The 18849-nt window shown below is 38.8% G+C and overlaps 1 protein-coding gene across 1 annotated transcript in view; it reads right to left on the reverse strand.

Annotated features, from left to right (window-relative positions):
- Positions 1-18849, reverse strand: part of ADAM12 (ADAM metallopeptidase domain 12) — a 181505-nt gene that overhangs the window by 116597 nt on the left and 46059 nt on the right. The gene's annotated exons all lie outside the window — the stretch shown is intronic.

Here is an 18849-nt window from a genome sequence, read left to right on the forward strand (position 1 = left end):
TATGAGGTCAAGAATTTTCTTCAAAGAAACATGCTTGAAAATGATATTAAAAGCTTGACTTAGACAGATTGCAGGGAACTGACCCAAAACTATCTTCAAAGGTTTTTTTCCCCTGAAGAAATCAGTCATTGCACTGCACAAGACTTGTATGGGCACAAATGCAAAAATAATTTAATGTTTATTTTGACTTCCTGCACTAACATAATTAGTACTGATCTGTACTGGAATACTAACCAAATCTTGCATACACCTTTTCTAGCAAGTTGATGTCTTAAATGATATTCTGAAAAGTTGAGTTCAAGACAAGTAGAAAAAAACAATATGTTAGTATCAGAAATACTCTAAAGCACCATCTGCAAATAATTTGTAACTGATAGAGTAATATTTTCTATTCAGCAGATAAGACCTTGTTATGTATTAAAAATGGATTGTAACTTTGCTTTCAGGAAGCCTGACATATTTGTATGCTTAGAGCCCACTTGAATTCAGTAGGTCTTAGGCCTTAACTACCACTTACCAGTCAGACAACCCAGGAGACCCCTCACAAGACACCACAAAAGTTGACCCAATATCTTAGGTCCCCGAGCTAATCTTGACATTTCTTTCCTCAAACAAACAAACTGTGTTGTTGCTTGATAAAGATGCATGCCATAATAGTTTGCAAAAGAATTTCAGGAATATAGGACTGTAAAGAATCACCTGGCAATAAATGTTCATTTCAGAAGGGTGCATATAACTTCAGCTACATTCAACTCAGGTTGAGAAATTCCCAGAATCTTATATTAAAACAAAAGCCTCCAGAGCAAAAGCCCGGAAGCCACAAAGCTCTTCTGTGCCACAAGAGGACAGCAGGAGAGATCAAAGGTTTGCTACTATCATCTTAGATCACTCCATCAGCAGCAGATTTTTTTAACGGAAAATGCCCAGATAATCAAATTACCTGCAGACATTTGCACTTGTTCATCTAGGTCCATATTACAAAGGAGATCCCATGTTACTGGCTACCAAAATTAATAGAAAATTTTAAGATAATAAGAAACCTTATGCTCAAACAATCTTTCTACAGAGAGCCATCTAGAGATAGTATTCATCATAAATTAAGTACAGTCCCATCCAGATAAGTTACAGTTGCATATCATTATCCACATCCATCCAGATGTTCTGGAAATCATTCACTATAGTTACATTTGGTAACTATAGTGATAGCTATGTTCTGTAAACATCCTATGATTTATTGTGTTTTTAATTTCTATAGGAGTGAAACTAGATGTCTAGAGCACTTTTTTTTCCAATGATGTCATGATACAAAGATCTTCAAATGGGACCAGATTAGTAGCCATAGATATGAAGAAAGCAATCATACAGCAATGTTACAGTCAGGAGGACACTGCTTATCATGACTGCAGACCATGATATTAATGGACATTTTTACATCTTTGAAAATCAAGATTATAAACTTATTAAGCAAAGATGAGCATCAGATCAATTAATCTTTTAGCTAATGATGAATGCTAGGTCATTACACCTATTCACTCTAATATATTTTTTCTAATAAATGTTGAATGAAGTCACCTACTACTGTAAATCAACATAGCTCAGTTAAAATCAATGGCCCTATACCAATTTATGTCAATGACAGATTTACTCTACTGGCTTCTTTGATCTTATTTTTCAGCTTTGCCTAACTTTTGCTACTTCCTTTACCTACCTCTGCCATGCTAATATCGTAATATGGTGCCATTCTGGCAAGCTGATGCGTACATTATAACAGAGAAGTAAGAAGATGGAATTTGTTAAAAAGGGTGCTGGCAGCTGCAAGATGTCAGCTGTATATGCAACAATGAAGCATTCTTTTGGGAAGCACAAAACCGAAATTTTCAATAATTAATACAAAAATCAAGCTAAGTCAGTAATGCTAACAAGGGTGGTGACACGAGAATTTTTTAGTAGTAAAATGTAATCCATTCATTTTTACTCGTTTACAATATTACTGCTTAAATTCTTTCATGGCACCTGAATTTGTATTATGGTAAGAGTTGCTACTTCATCCTTAAAGCAAAGACCTTTATTTTTTGGCATACCAAGATTTTGTGCTGGAGAGAGGAGCTGTTTTTTCACCCCGAATTCTCACTTCAGAATGCCCACTTGAGGAGACCTTTTAAACATATCCAGCCATGCAACAACAGAGTGCTAAAATAGTGTGTTACCTTTCCCTGCACAGGGTGCACTAAAATCCTGCTGAACCACTGATTACTGCAGCCTGCTCCAGGATTAAAAAAAAAAAAAAAAAAAAAAAAAAAAAAAAGTCTCTTAAAAGATAAAGAAAACTGAGATTTCATATTAATATCAACAGACTTTGATCTAGCAATATATCTACCAAATGTTATTCCAGTATCACATTCTAAATCTTTGTCTCTGAAATGATGTGGATTGTCAGAACTTCATACATAAATTTATAAGAGAACATCTTTAATTTCATGCAAATGACAGTCCTAAATGTCCCTAGTAAAATAGTCATTGTCTTCTACTATAATAAATTTCAAACTTTTTCTAGTTTTTCCTGAACTCTAAAGATGAATGATATTCCAACTGTTCTCATAACACATTACTATGGCCTTGGCCTTGCACTATGCTGCTATGTTGAAATATTAAGTTTCAACAAGAAAAAAGCTGATATAAAGCAAAAGTTGTAGAAGTTCTGGAATAAAATTATCTATGAATTTGTGAAATGAAATGTTCTAACATGTTCTAGAAGGCTTTCTTATTTCCTAGACAAAAATGTGTGCAATATTCAGTTCAAGTTCATGATTTCATTGGAGTCCCATAAAATGTATTTGATTCATTTGTTAACAAGTGCTGTGCCCAGGTATTCCATATTTTTCTTATACTAATGACACTACCGACTTCTCCTTGACTAAACATTTTCTTTCAAACTATTTTCTCAGGAGGAAAAAACAGGCTCTAGGGACTTTTTCCAGAAATGCCTGCCTGCAAGACAAAACACTTGGAAGCCAAGGGATTTCCCAGCTCAGCTCCTGTAACTATGCTGCCATCCTACATATCACTAACCAATATTACCGTGTTACTGAGCTAATTTATCAGGTGGTCAGGCTGCAATGTGACTATACAGGGATGCAAAAGTGCCCATAATTTGGAAGATTCCTAGCTAATGCATGAGTCCTAATGAATCCATTTTCATTCTACTTGTCTTTCAGGACAAACAAAACAAAACAAAACAACAAAACAACAAAAAAAACCCACCTGCTAGGTCACCAAGGACAAGATATTTGTTCTTGTAATGCATCCAAAGCTGTGGCACACTGTTAGAGTTGGGTCACAGGTGTAAAAATAAAGAAACAGGAAAGATGTTTCTTGCTAAACATTAGCAACACAGCCAAACATTTGCTGCCTACATTTCTACATTATCAAGGACTAAGGCATGCCCCCTGCAGAGCTTCTGTGTACTTCTGAGACATGAATCAAACATGAAGAGAATATCACAAGTCTGATCATTATATATTATATATAACTCCTACATCATTACAGAAGTTTTACTGTGGCCTTTCAGGGATAATAGAGTCAGAAACCAACTCACTGCTGCTGACACAGGTATTCACAGCTCTTTCAGGCCCACTGAAAACCACAGCCTCAACTCTTCCCATCAAAATGTTACAAAAACAGGCCTTGGAAGTCACGACTGTATAATAAGTATCTGTAACATAGAATATAACTACTACATGTATGGTTAGGGGTCCATATGAATGCATGCAGTGAACTCCCTACATCATGATGATAATGAAATAAGAAATTCAGAGATACCCTGTGAGGGAATGCAGAGCCAGCAGTGTCTGCAACCTTTCTTAAGCATTAATGATTAATTTTCAAAAGGAGAAAACAAATCAGTGGCAGAAATGAATGGTGCTAGGATGCTTTTCAGATGCAACAGAAAAGAAACAGAACAAAACAAATTCATTATTGAGAACATTAAAATGATAAACAAACCATGACTAAGGAATCAGTGGAAACAAGAATAAGGCTTCACCATGCTCCTCTTGCCTTTTTATCCATCAACACATTCAAAAAGGAAATACTTCCGAATTACCTCTTGATGTTTTTATTTAAGAATGAGTGTTACAGTTCTTATGCATTTAGGACACCGAGTATGTTTGTGAATGTAAATATAAGAATCAGTCTTTAAAATTTTTCTTTTAGGTTGATGATAGATGTATCACATCAAGTAGCTGTGTCCTAGCAACAACATACTCTTGCTAAACTCAGGCAATTGGAAAATCAGTCAAATTCAGACGTAATTAAGATTAAATGTCATAACTGACAAGATATGAAAAATACTAGGCCTTTCTAATTTAACCTTTTTTTTTTTTATATAACCATCTCCAGATCTTTTGCAATAATTCATGCAATGACATTAGTAATATACAGAAATAAATTAGAATTGACTTTTGCTAAAATATCTGAATAGTATATTAACTCTTCTTGAAGTGTGTCTGAGGGGAGTTCCTGTTTTCCCTCTGAACCAAACGCATGCAGCTGATTCAGAGGCTGCATTAGTGCTTAAGTTACATCCTAAAATTCTTTCTAAACTTGAAGCCCTCTAATTTTTTCAAAACATTTTAGTCCCCAAGTCACACTGTCAATCATGTATTTACCATTCTTCATTTGCTTGGGATGAGGTATTATCTTAATTTTCCTTATCCCTTGATTTCAGTAAAAAATTCTGAAAAAAAAAAAAAAATCTTAAAAAATTCTGTTCTCTGGAAGTGAAAACCAAAGCAAGTTTCAACAGTCTGTATGAATGCGTCCATGATATCCTGACTTCCAAGGCTCACCACAGTGACACTGTTTTCGTCAACAGCAGTTCCTGTGCCATCTTACTGTACAAGAGAAGCTTTCCTAGAAGAGTCTTAAGTGTACTGCCTTCCTGAGCCTCTTCTCTCCTCTATCACATCCACGAAGCGGATGTTTGTCTCTAGTGCTTCTTACTGTGCTGTGAGCTCCCAAGAGGAACCACCTTACTGAATGATTTCATGAAAGATACGTGATTTAATACCGTGATCCTGTGGTATCAGCAAATCCAAAAACATCTGCATTCAGAATGACTGAATCCTCCTGAATTTCTAACCCTCACAGTATTAACACTGTCTCTTAGATCTTCCAGCCTATGTCACAAATTCTCTACTACCTTCAGTAGGTCCGATCCTGAGGTCTGATCCCAGTTCTGTGGATTTTGCTTGGATTTTTTCTGAAGATAATGCAAGGGCAGGTATATCTGTGAAAAGAGGTTACTTACTCTCCCCATAGTCTACCTGTAAGGAAAACCCATACCTTTTTTAATAAGAGAGAAAGCCAACAAAAGAGAGATTTTTCTCCTTTAGTTCTACTGCCAAAACTGAAAACGTTTTCCTGCTGAACTGAAAATAGGTGAGGATGCAACCTTCTCTTTTTAATTTGCAGATATTGTCAGACTGCTCAAAACCTACACAGTAAGAGTACTCAGGTGAAAGTGATATTATAGTTTCAACTAATTGTGTAAATGAATATAAGCATGAAAAAGTAACTCAATACAACTGCTACACCACTAATTGTTTTAACAAAAGGTTAGTAAACAAAAGGGAAATGTACACCTATTCACCTTACTGCAGAAAGCCTACACAAAAATCCTGCACTGCAAAAGCCCTAGAGATGTGGTTTCAGTACACTACATGATCTGCCACAGTCCCTTTGCTCTTGAAGTGATTTTCACCCTGTGTGAACTTTGCAAAAAATGTTTATAAAGAAGCAAAGAACATTTGAGATGAGAAAAGCAACCATGTTATGATTAAAAATGTATGGTAATGCCAGTGCTTGTGGTAGTATACAAGAAAAGCAGCTGGCTATTAAGCTAAGTAACATAAGACAAGGCATGCACCTCTCTGCAGACTTCTCATATTGTAAGGACATTTTCCAAGGAGAAAGCTAATATCATCGTGATACTTACTGTTCCCAGTAAAACATATATGCTTTTACAGAACAGGATTCACTTCTGAAGCTGTACCAACAAGTAAATTATTCATAACAGAAGAGATAAAAGACTGAACATTTCACAGAGTAAAATATTTAGACCCCCCAAGCTCTGTGAGTGTGATCACACACATACTAACTGGGCATATTGGGAATTTAAATGAACTTAAATTAAGTGGTACAAACTGTGCATATGAAATACAGAAAGTTGATCAAAAAAAGAGAGCTCCCCTATACCTACGTTTTGTCTTTCATGTTGAAGTAGTTCAAATGGAATTAAGCAAAGATGCAATTAATCGGTGATCTTACATTGTGCTACTTATCAATATGTGAGCGTAAAACTTCAATAAAATAGGATGCTTAAAGGACTTCTAAACGTATCAATATTCAATTAAATAATGTTAATAAAGTCATTAAAAGGGAATTAACAAGGGTTTACACAAGAAGTATCTCTGTCCAACATTAGGTGGCTCTTTAAACATTTTCTAAAGAAATACAGTAAAAAGCTATTAAAATATTTATGGGATGTTTGCATTAGTTCTATTTAACAGGCATAACAGAAATAATATCAGCAGTTTAAAATGCTTTGCTTCTCAGCGCCACATGATTATTCGCTAGTTACAAGAGATAAATAAATTCCCACTTCTAAAATATTAAGGCTTTGTGTTATAAAGAAAAGATATTTAAATCTTTCATTAAAAATCATAGCTTCACCAAAGTCGGATGTTTACAGCTATTCATTGGGTAACTGATATTAGAGTATGCTGCAGCAGGAACCTGGGCTGGAGCTGCCCACCGGAGCTCTCACCTGCTGCTCATTATTTCAGGTAGCCCCAAAGGACCCAAAGCCCAAAGCTGTGTTTGCTGTGAAGTCAGGCCTACCAGGCAAACTCTTCACGGAGAGCTTACAAAGTAAGGAAGATTATTTCATTCAAAGAGATTGTGCTGGTGCAGCAGTTCTGGAGTTTGTGGCTCCTCCTCTATTACCGAGTAACAAAAAGCCTCCTAGGACTTGTTAAATTAGCCAATGTAATGAAGTCCAATTCTGTGTTATTTGCACAGGGACTGGAAAAGATTTCATGTTTCCATGTACATAAACAAAACCTGGCTCAGCACACCAGGGACTTGGGAGGTTTATAAAATATAAAAGACATTCACATTAATCTGTTAAACAATTCATTCTCTACACTGCCCTTTCCTTCTAAGTGAATTCATTACTTATTAAATATATTTATTTGTTGCTGGCCTTTTTGTTCCCAGTGCTGAACCCCGAGACTGTGGGGCTCACCAGTGGTGGCAGTGATGTCCTCTCTTAGGAAGTGTCTGGCCCGGGGATATGTGCTGCACTGGCACCAAAGCACTGGCAGGAAACTGAGAAGCATTTGTCTCTCTTCCTCTTTCTACAAAAATTCGGGTCCACAACAACGTGAGTCTTTACACTAATAAGGACAGGAAGTCTTTGGGACAGCAGCATTGATCTGGGTTAAATTACTATGAAACAAATAAATTCACCTTGTGGAAAGCAGAAGATTAAGCAGTCCATCTGATGCTGCTCAGACAATGGTGAGTGGTTTCCTCCCAAGAAATCGCTAAGCTAACAGAAAATGTGAGTTACTTGTAAAACAGAATGGGCAAACTTTGTCAGGGTAAACCCATCTTTATATTCAGGACCTGTGACTCTTCCTCTTCTCTCAAGGAACTGTCACTTGCAATTTCGATGGATGTTGCTCCAAATTTATTGAAAATGTATTTTCTTCTGAAAATAACAGCTCTTATTCTTTAAAAAAGATCAAAGAGGAACCGCTGGATAAAAATCTTTTAAGGAGAAATGTTTTCTAAAATAGGATGTTATACTAAATCACTACACCTTTGAGTTCATAAAAAGTATAGTGCTTGTTCTACTTGAGCAGTATTCCTGTAAATAGTTTGCAAAGACACTAATTGCCAAAATTTACATTCACTTAATAAAGCGATGAAGATTTTAAAAAATGATGCAACTCATCACTTCTTTCAAGACATCACTTCTCTTCAACCTTAACCAAAGTACAGGTGAAAATAGCACCTACTTGCTTTTGTTTTCTTTAATGTCAGCAGGCAGCAAGAACTACTCATGTCTTTAACAAGAAACAAACAATTAAACAAGCCTTCTACCACCTTCCTTCCCAAAATATTTTAGTTTCAGAAACATTTGTTACAATCATTGACAGCTTCCATGCTTCCCCAACACTATCTCACACTATCTCTTGCCTAATAATATCACCTAATCACATTATCCACATATTATTATTATTATTAACTCTATTAATAATATTAACATTAATATTGATATTAGAGGGGAAGTTGTTGTTTATGTACAGGTTGGAGATATATTTTTCACTTCTTGTGTAGCACTCAGAATACCCTAGCTACACTTTTTTGTCTCATAGATCCCTGCTGTTTCAAGCTTTGGAATGGGCTGCCCAGGAAAGTGGTGGAGTCCCAATCCCTGGAGGTGCTTAAGAGATGTGTGGATGTGCCACTAAGGGATATGTTTTAGGGATGGTACTTGATAAGTCAGGGTGACAGTTGGACTTGGTGATCTTGAAGGTCCTCCCCAACCTAGATGATTCTGTCATAAACTGTATTATTATTTGTCCAACTAAAACTGCATAAGCTATTCAGTGAGTCTGTGGAACATGTAGCTTCCACCAATTCACTCTGATCTAACTAGCCAAGTTTAGGGCTAATCAAATACACCTAACAGGTACTAGTCAGTCCATAATGGGAGACTTGCCCATTTTCCAGCCAAATACAGTAGGTCTGAACACTCTTATTTTCATTTTGAATCCTCTGCCAAGTTATCGTGCAGTCGTCTTTCATCCAGTGATTGTAAGAGTGTCTTTTTTAAAGCCGTATCCAGCCAGGGGACACATCTAACACAGGAAATGGTGTTGCACCGGACTTGACACGTACTGCAAAGAAACAAATGTGTACGTTGAATTTATGAGTCACCCCAATACATTTATTAAGCATTAAGTTGTGCTTTTACAACTGGTCTTCATCAAAGATATTTCATCTGTTAGCCAAAGCGTCATCTTTTCTAATGACTCATAATGAAGACTCATTCCATTTAGCTTGATTTTACTGGCTCATCAGCCTCTTGTTCTCAAGGGGCTAAGCTGTTCTTTTCAGCATGTTCAACCCACATACAAGTGGCCATTAACTATGCTTTCTCATTATGTAAGAATCAGCTAATCAAGACTGACCAAGAAATAACTGATGTTGTGATTAGAGAAAGAGAGACATCTGCTTAGAATTATCCAGACCGCTGTTTCAAAACTGATAAGGCATTTGCTGCCTTGGTATTAAATTATAGCAAGTATAAATGATTTTGGGGAGGCAGGGAAAATGTAGAGTTAGCTTTACCTATCACTTGGAAGAGGAGAGATGGATAGCACAAAGTGGAAATGAGCACCTGTGTCGAGGAGAAAAGACAGAACCTGTCTGCAAACCTCATTAATATACATCAGAGAGGGAAGCAGAGAAAAATTTTGGACTATCTTCGAGGTGCAGTATAAAATTATTTCCATTGTTCTCAGGAATGTAGAAAAGGCCAAGTTGTAGAAATAACTTCTATTTTCTAATTTCATTCAGATTTTTTTTTTTTTTTCATTTTATACTATCCAGAATAAAAATACTATTCATATATATCAAATTCTTCTCTCAGGTAAATCTGCTGCCATTCCACTGAAGACTGTGGAGAGCATATTTCTGATTTCTGATCAGAGTAGTTCTGATTAAATCTTACTAAGCAACATGCTTAGACATTTTTATAGATGTCATGTACAACTTTTCTGAAGCCAGAAGTTTACTTATTTTGATCCAAGAGCTGGAGATGCATATTTCCTCTTATTCCTTCTTGTTACAGAAAATCTGTAATCAGATACGATCATTTTATACAAATAAGCACCAGCAAAATGCAGATTCCAGAATACTGGTCTAATAAAATATGTAACGTAATAGAGACTGCATTGAAACTGAACCCTAACTCAAGCTGTAACTGAACATAACTCTTTTTTTTTATTCCTTGGGGAAAAAAGAGCACCAGATAGGAGGAGGACAGTGTGCTTTTACTGGACTAAACCACACTGAGAAAGTGCAAATATGTGGGTCAGATGAAGAAACAGGCAAGCTCTGCTCTCATCCCAAGAGGACTCGGGAAGTGTAAATTGCCAAGAACAGTCCCGTTTAGGGGGAGTGTTACAGTGTACTCAAGTTACCTTATTCATGCAAAAAGCATACATCTACATACAGCCAGGTACTCGATACTTTTTGCAGCTACTTCAAATGAACAAGTAGCAGGTAGTAAGATAAAAGCACAGAAATAAGTTGGACCAATTTTTGAAGGAATCTGTCTGGATTACTGAGGCCAGACATCAAAGAAGGGGAAAAAAACGTGTCCCATTGCCAAGCTTATGTTTCCATATATGTATTTCCTCTGCGCTAGGACTCTTCATACAGGCTCTGCTTTTTGAATCATCCCTCTTGGCTGATATTGTAATACTCAGCACTCATACGCTGCTTTTCATCTACAAAATGTGAAGGAATTAATCCTCACGGCTCTGCGGGAAGGAGATGCAACACCTAAGGACGGCCATCCCTGCTTGCCGGCGAGCGAGCTCGTGGGGCCTGCACGCCTGGCAGCAGCCCCAGCACACCCCAGCCGCGTGCTCCCGCCCCAGTGCGCTTCGTGAGTGGGGATTTGTTTCTCCGGCGGCACTTTCAGCCGTCCTCTGCAGCCCTGAGAAACTGCTCTGTCACTTGGACAGGAACTGACATTTTCTGGAAAGCGTCTGGGGTTTAGCGTCCAGGAAAGTATCTGCTTCGCCTCTGAATCCAGCTTCATGCAGAAGATTCTTGTCCTTAAGTACCTCGCAGCTGGCTTTTTCTTTCTTTCTCTCCTTTTTCTAAAGCTCCATTTTTTCTCTTTTTCATTTCTTTTTCTTCTTTTATTATTATTATTACTTTTTTTCCTGAAGAGGAAAACCTTCCGCAAGTAGGTGCAGAGCAGCAGCTGTTGCAGCAGGCAGCCCCACAGACATGCCTGCGGCCTGAGTCACCGACGCCTCTTTCAAAAAATGTGAAAGAACCCTTACATCAGTGAGCTGAACCGCACCGTGCCCAAGAACAGCCACAGGACGCACTCTTCTCCTATTGACACAAGGCAGTGATTTCTTCCTTGCACTGGCCCTCCTCTTTCCTTGTATTTTGTGAGGACCCAAATATTTTTACAGAGTAAAGAGCCCAGCAGCCTCCTCACCTGCTCCCCGAGAACAGGAAAGATCAAAATACTGAATGTTGTCCTGCTTTGTCTATGGAAATTCAGATACACCTGGAAACGCCTTTTAAAGGGGTTTTGAGAAAAGGGTGGGAAAAAAAAATAATAAAATAAAATAAAAGAGAGAGAGAATGAAAAAAAAAAAAAAGAAGAAATAAAGAAGGAAAAGAGGAGAAAAAGAGAGCCAGATTACATCAAAATTGATGTGAAAGTTCCTGCACTCCATTCCTGACAGGTTTTTGAAAAGAAACAAAGGTATGAACTCTTCAGGAGAACAGGATGGCTATTTTCTCTTTATTCTCTTAATAACATCCTATACTCAGTTCTTCAGATTTTTATTTTTCCTTGAAGGTTACAGAGGTACAAAAGCAAGTCCCAGGAGCTCAAAACACTAATAGTTACAGATTTTGCCATGACTGTGACAGTACTATCAGGGCATTTAGTTAGTTAGTTAGTTAGTTAGTTTTTTAAACTTGTAATGGAGTAGAAAACTTGAGGATATGAACCTGAAATATCACACCCAAAAAAAAAAAAAAAAAAAAAAAGACAATGCTGAGAAGATCTTCCATTACTTGCACTTTTTTACTGTTGTGATTTTTTTCCCAGTTTGCACTGATATGGACAAGCATTGCAAACTCAGGGAAGGGACAATCACCTAACGGGAACTGCAATGCAAACAGGTGCCACACAACAGCAGCAATCTGACACAGAGATATCTGTCATATTAAAATCTATGTGTTTTAGGGAAACCACAAGGTTCACTTCTTTGCAGATGTGCATCTTGTGTTCTACTGAGGAGGAAAGCTTTGAGTGGGTATTCACTCAGATGTAGAAGAAGAATTATGTTTTACAAAACTTTGACCCTCTATAAACATTAATCTGTATTGCAGAACCTTTTTTCCATTTCCCAATATTCACAACGAGGAATCAATAACAGATGTTTGGACTGTGACTTGGGAGGGCACGCTGAGAGAGCCCCTCAACCATACAGGCATGGAGAGGGAGAAGAGCTATTAATGCTTCTAGAAACCATCGCTTGAGATTACTGCAAAGAACTGCAGCAAGCACTGGGACAGTTTGGCAGAGATCAGTCAAAATCTGGGAAGCCAAAGTCCACACTGGAAGAGACACCCAGACCCGTGCTGGTGGGGGTGGGACCAGGCTCCCAAACAGGGGTTATGAGCAGAACTGAATTGTTCCTTTTGATTCCTCATTTCCAAAAGCAACATGAAATCACAGAGAACTCATCTGAAGAACTGTACTTCAGTGTGCTCTGTGTTTCCTAACCCTCTAAAAATAAATACATGAAACAGTGAACACTACAAGTGAATTAAATAGCTGGCATCTTTCCCTACAAAATTTTGCAAGGCAACACTCTTAGTTTCTCTCTGCAAAGCCTTCAGGAGAAGCTGAGATCCTAGAAACTGAGCGTGTGCCAGTAAAATGCCACTGCATTCAAAAAGAAAACAAATTCTTGAGATATTAGACATACTGTCACATATCTGCTCTCATTCAAAGACATTGGACCCCTGGCACTGAGCATCAAAGTGAAAATATCTAACAGAAAATTCATTAAAAGCAGGCTCAGCCTCAATTTTTACTTGAAAACCCATTTACAGTCCTCCCTGTCTTTCTGAGGCCAGAAAGCAATATAAACAAATGTTTCTGAAAAGCAGGAGAATCCTCTTGGTTTTGGCCTGGTATCACTACATGTGTTGTGTAAAGGAGACCAAACATCCTGGGTAATGACAGGCCGTGTGATGCTGCAAAGCAGAATTCAATGCTTCCCCTTCATTGCTGTTGAAATGCTGCTCACTCTTGTTAGAAACAAATTAAAAAAACAACAACACACAACAAACAAAAGCCATCTGAAACCTGCCTGAGCAGCAGATAGCAGAAACATGTGAGGAACACCCAGGAGCTTTGTGAGCAAAGCCTGGGTCCAGCTGGATGCACCCCTGCTTTACTTGCCAGCCTGAAAAACGATTCGGCATTGGCCATTGCTCCTTGGGCAGCCAAGGCTTCTGCAGCACACGGGCTGGCGTACAACCATCAGGGGGAGATTAGAGGCCTTCCAGAAAGCTGTTTTTCTCTCTTGTCTCTCCCCTAATTATTTATTTTGCAGTCACAGATGATTATGTTTTGCCTGTGTTTTTATTATCACGGCGATGGAGCTGACTCCAGCAGGAGGGAGGGAGCACGCATTCCTATTGCCTTCTCCCAGCCAGCTCTCCTCCCCGACCTCTCTGCCGAGTGATGCTGAAATGAAATGCTGAAAGCCTCACACGCTGCAGTACATGGGGAGATTAAAACACAGTTCTGAAAATATAATAATCTACCACTGCAGTATATCTGGGGAACAAAATCTAAAGCAGGCACTTCTTTATTAAATTTATTGCACCAGCACGTACATTTTCCTCTCTATTATTGTTATATATTTAATTGGAAGGTGCAGCTCTAGGGTTGCTCTGAGTGACAGACACTGAACAAGCAAAACCTTGTGTTAAGTTGGTTCAAAGCTGTCAACTGATGCAGCACTGGAAACTACCATTCTCAGGAAAATATGCACACCAAGAAAACAGCACCTACCCATCAGGCTTTTTGTTTTCCCCATGCTTTTTTGTATTACAAGCTTTATAATTCTGGGATAAAACCAGAAATGCTAAACTTCTCTGTGTCTAAGTTTTTCCAAGGCTGCAGGACAAATACAGGCTCTCCTGACCCATGTGCTCACCCAGGACTTGGGGTTTGCACCATGAACAGGACACAGCCCTCTGTCCTCTACAACAGCCTCAGCACAACCCCATTGCCCTACTGTTTTCTGGGACATGCGAGGAGGAGAAGCTTGGTGATGTTAGAGGTTATGACATTCAGCCACAGCAAGGTCTCCAGAGTAGGAGTTGCATCCCCTCCACTTCCAGCATATTGTTTCAGCCTATAAACATCCTCTCTAATTTTCCTTTCTGTTCATATATTTACATCAGGAGAGGAAGAACAGCTCAAGAAAGCAGTAGTTTCTCCCCTCGTGGATCTGAGCCCTTTCACTGAAACAGCTCCAAAACCACGCAACAAAAGCCTCCAAAAGCACACAGCCCCAACCACAAAACCTTGACTACCATTGCTGATACCATCCTGTGCTACCTTTCACTGTTACTGAGCAGATCTCAGTATTTCAATGCCCACGCTACATACTCTGTCCTTACACCACAATCCTACAGCACACGCATGTACCCTTAGTGTCACAGACTGACACCAGCTGTTCTGCACCAGCAGTAGCTGAATCTTCACATTTTGCTGTGGTGTAGGCCTTCTGACTGCTGCCAGGATGGAAGGGAAAAATCGTTACTTCCATTAAAGTGAAACTTTCATGTCAATTAAAGAGAATTCCCAACTGTCAGCTTGCACTGAAATGCTGCAGTACAGCTGCTGGCTCCAGCATTTGCAGATAAAACACTCAAGGGTCACTGTTTTTTGGCCAAGTTACAGCACGGAATTACAGCAGCAAGTACAGCAAGTAATTTCTGAGAGGTCCTGCCTCTCCGGTTGGCATTTGTTTGTTTAGATTTGTTTTCTCTATCTGTATTTCAAGCCATTGATTGGATATAAGCGTGTCAATTCATTAACAGATTTTGTCAGCTACTTTCTTTGGCCATGGAAATGGGTTGTTTTCTTGCTAAATTAATGCAGTTAGAATGCCACTTGCACCCCAATCAGCACTCCTATTCAGAAAGGTCAGGCAGAATTGAAGAGATAGAAAAGAGAACTCCTTATTTCTTTCCTCTTTTTTTTTTTTTTTTTCTTTTCCTTTTTTCTTTTTTTAAGAGAAAAAAAAAAAAAAAAAAAAAGATTTCTGGGACAGGACACTGTGCATGAAGAATTTTATTGTCTGCTTCTGCAACCAAGGGGATACTACTGGAACCTCCTTTGACCTGGGGTTAAGCTTTCAAAGTATTCTTTGATGCTAGACCAGTACGTCCCAGTACACCCCTAGTATGGTGTTGATGTGAAGAAGTGATGAACATGCAAGGGGGACAGTGAAAGATGCTCTCAACTTCTGGAGGTCCTGGGATCTTAGGGGATTTAGAGGATTAGATGGAGACTTACACCGTGGCCCGGGGTGGCTTTTGCCTCCTGATAAAATAGAAGATTTTTCACTGGGGCAACTAGGCAGCAGACAAACCTCATATATTTCCCCTTTTTTTATGCTGTTTTGTTAAAGGTTGTGTTTTGAATCTGACCAAAAGGAACACGAGGTTATGTAGAAATAAACAGTAAACAGCTACTCTGAACCACTCGAGCTTTGCCTTTCCATTTACAGCTCCCCCAGACCTGCTGCCCCTTACAGCTGGGGAACACATTCCCACCAGAAGGAACCCATCCAAGACACACCTGAGATATGAAGCTGATGCCGACATCCTTAGGGCAAAGCAGTCCTACCTCCCTGCTGTCCTCCACTTATCTCAGCTTTTTATCTTTAACTGCCCTTCACTCCGCTGTACATGGATTTGAAAAAGCTCTCTAACATCTGTTCAAAGTTACATTTCTTTGACATCCATAATTATGACCTTTGTCAGCAAATCATTTAAGCATGAAATTAACTTTGAAAATAAGTAATTCCGCTGACTTTACCTGGATTACTCATATGTTTAAAGTTAAAAGAGTACTTAAGCGCTTTGCTGTATTCAGACCTACTTCTGACAGTGTAAAATGTTTCCAGTTGAAGAAGAACAGCAAGTAGTCACATACTGTTCCACTCTGCAACTCAGATTTAATCTTATGGGGGTTTTGATTCATTTTCACAGTATTAAGACAACTTTCCTCTAAGATCCACATGCTGCTTAGAGGAATTTCTATGTGCATACATTATTGTCCCTTGCACCACAGAAGTGCATCAGTATTACTGACGTGATGTACACCAGGATAGCCAGCTGCTCCTAAGGGTGGTTTATTTTGCAGCTGAGAGATGATTTGCTGATTCTGGAAATCTCTCTATGTATGACAAGTGTTTCTAAAACATTTAAGGTACTACAGAGCTCAAGGTTCTCAAGAGTGCAATCATATTTTGCAAATAAATCATAGCAAGAAATGTTCATTGCAACATAAGCTTGCTAGTCAGTTTTCTACAATCGACAAAGTAAATTCAAGACAAATAATTTTGTTTTTGCAAATACAAATGTGCAGTGCCTGAAAATTAATCACCAAATTATTTAAAGAATAAACACTTTAGCTGGAAAACACAGAGAAGATTTTAAACCTTGAGTGGTGAATTTAGGTACCAGCAACCCTTCCAAAACTAACTATAACATGTTGCCCTATAAATACAAACACATTTTGCTGAATATAAAAATCAGAAAAACATCAAACTGACATTAAATATTTCCATAGATAACAGATGGTTTAACACATCAGTCTCCACTTGGGGTTGCCTAATACATCTGAATCATATTTTGAATATAACTGAAGGTTTGGAAAATCTCTAAGGTTTTCGATAAATGGATTTTAATGTCAAGGCTACTCAAAGCAGCTGTTTCTACTAAGTATGGAAAATCATATCCAGTTGTTTTCTCTCTCTTTTTTTTTTTTTCGTTTTGCATGACCCAATGCAGAAATTATGTAATTTAGGGGTCCCGTTCACCTCCACCCCTACCACCCTCCAAGGAACAGCATGCTTTACATGAAACTGCAGTAAAACAACAGCACACGTATCAGAGCTTCATATCTGTTGTCACTTACTACTCAAGAAAATATGTTTGTGTTTGGCACGCAGCTACTTAAAGCACGCTGGCTTAATGGCTACTCCAGTGCAGAGCAGCAAGGCTTTCAAGATATTTGAGCTGGTTTGAGCCAACCTCAGGAAGATGGGCAGGCTGGAGGACACAGGGTCTATAAGCACATCTGCTGGTCTTGCCTGCAGTCTCAGACACTCATAGGCAGGAGCTACAGCATGGAAATGTTGCAAAAAATGTTGTTCCTTCCCCTCACCTCCTCTGCTGCCACTCGCCTCTTGGTGGTGGCAATGACTCAGCACCCAACGCTGTCAGCAGGTCCGCGCACACACCCACACTGACTTGCAACTCAGCCCATTATTTGTCTTGAAAATAAAAGTTAGTAATGCTAAATGGAAAAAAAAAGAGGAAAATGATTTTGCAAAACTGTGACCCTTTTTCTGTGGTTTGAGATCTGTGAACTGTCTCATATGCTACAAACCCCAAGCACAGGCAAGGGTAACTTTAGTGATTTACAATAGTAAAAGTACGTTGAAACTCCTTTTCAGACAAGGAGCCTAATGTTGTCGTCACCATACAAAACCCTTGTAGAACATAAACCTTCTGGTGGATGCCCCACCACAGAGACAGGTAAACTAGAAAATAACCATTACTAAGTATTTCTTAAGAAGCAGGGCTTGGAATTCTCCAAGTCTGGTTAGTCAAACAGATGTTCATGAGAGTTAATTTATAGTCCTGTCATCTCTGTTTTTAAAAAAGGTGGAGATTGTATCTTACAGTTTTCTAAATCTGATTTTATTACAGGTACAAGAGAGTTTGGTATGTTCAGCAAGGCCTGTATTAGCAGTTTTATGTTCTTTTAATCGCTGACAGGAATGCAAATAGTTTCCTCAATTGCTGCATACTTCACATTCCTGAAGGAAGGCACACCCTTTGACAAAGATTAAGAGAATATAAAGTTAAATTCCTGTTTACTAAATGAATTAAATCCTCTTTTAGTTGCTCAAACAGAACAACCTATGCATCGGGGATCTACATTCCTTTCAGGGATAGCAAAGGAACAATAAAGAAACATTGAAAATAATGTGAGGAAAGCTCATGATTTGGTCCTAATGTCGAATAATAAAGTGAACTGGATTCTATCACAGATGGGTAATGTTAGGGTTTCTCCAAATGACTGGAAATAAAAAGCATTTTATAAAAAGCCAAGAGGGAATGCTGCCCACAGCCACCAGGCTGGTCCCTGTCCAGCTCACATGGCTAGGGCTTGGTTTCTGCTCACAGCATCATCACTGCTGTCCATCCCATGGACTCTCCATGCAGCATCCCCTCGTGTCTACCACTGACAGCTTCTGCACATGAGCATGAGTCATCAAGAGGACACAGAAGAAGATGCAATACTTACAGCCCACAAATAGATATTCAAGCTCTGCTTTGATCATGAGCCTCATGAGCAGCATGAACATCCATCCCATCATCAGCCCCTTGCCAACAAACCCACAGAGCTCCCATTTAAAAGTCCAGCAGGGGTTAAGCCCCATTGCTTGGCTCATACTCCCTGACCCACGGCCACTGGGAACCATGATCACAAGCAGCAGCAGGAGGGATAAGTCCTCCAAAAACTGTACCAAAGGCTGTAGAGTTTTCCACATTATTGTAAATAAAAGACTTACTGTGGAAAAGGAGGACAAACCCAAACCAAAGAGGAACAGTGATCAACACAACAAAAAAGCAGTGAGAGGCAGCTTTTCTTTTTTCAGCCCCACATAAATGCAGGTCCTTGCTTTC

This window comes from Aythya fuligula, chromosome 7 (assembly GCF_009819795.1).
Source record: "Aythya fuligula isolate bAytFul2 chromosome 7, bAytFul2.pri, whole genome shotgun sequence".
Lineage (NCBI taxonomy): Eukaryota > Metazoa > Chordata > Aves > Anseriformes > Anatidae > Aythya > Aythya fuligula.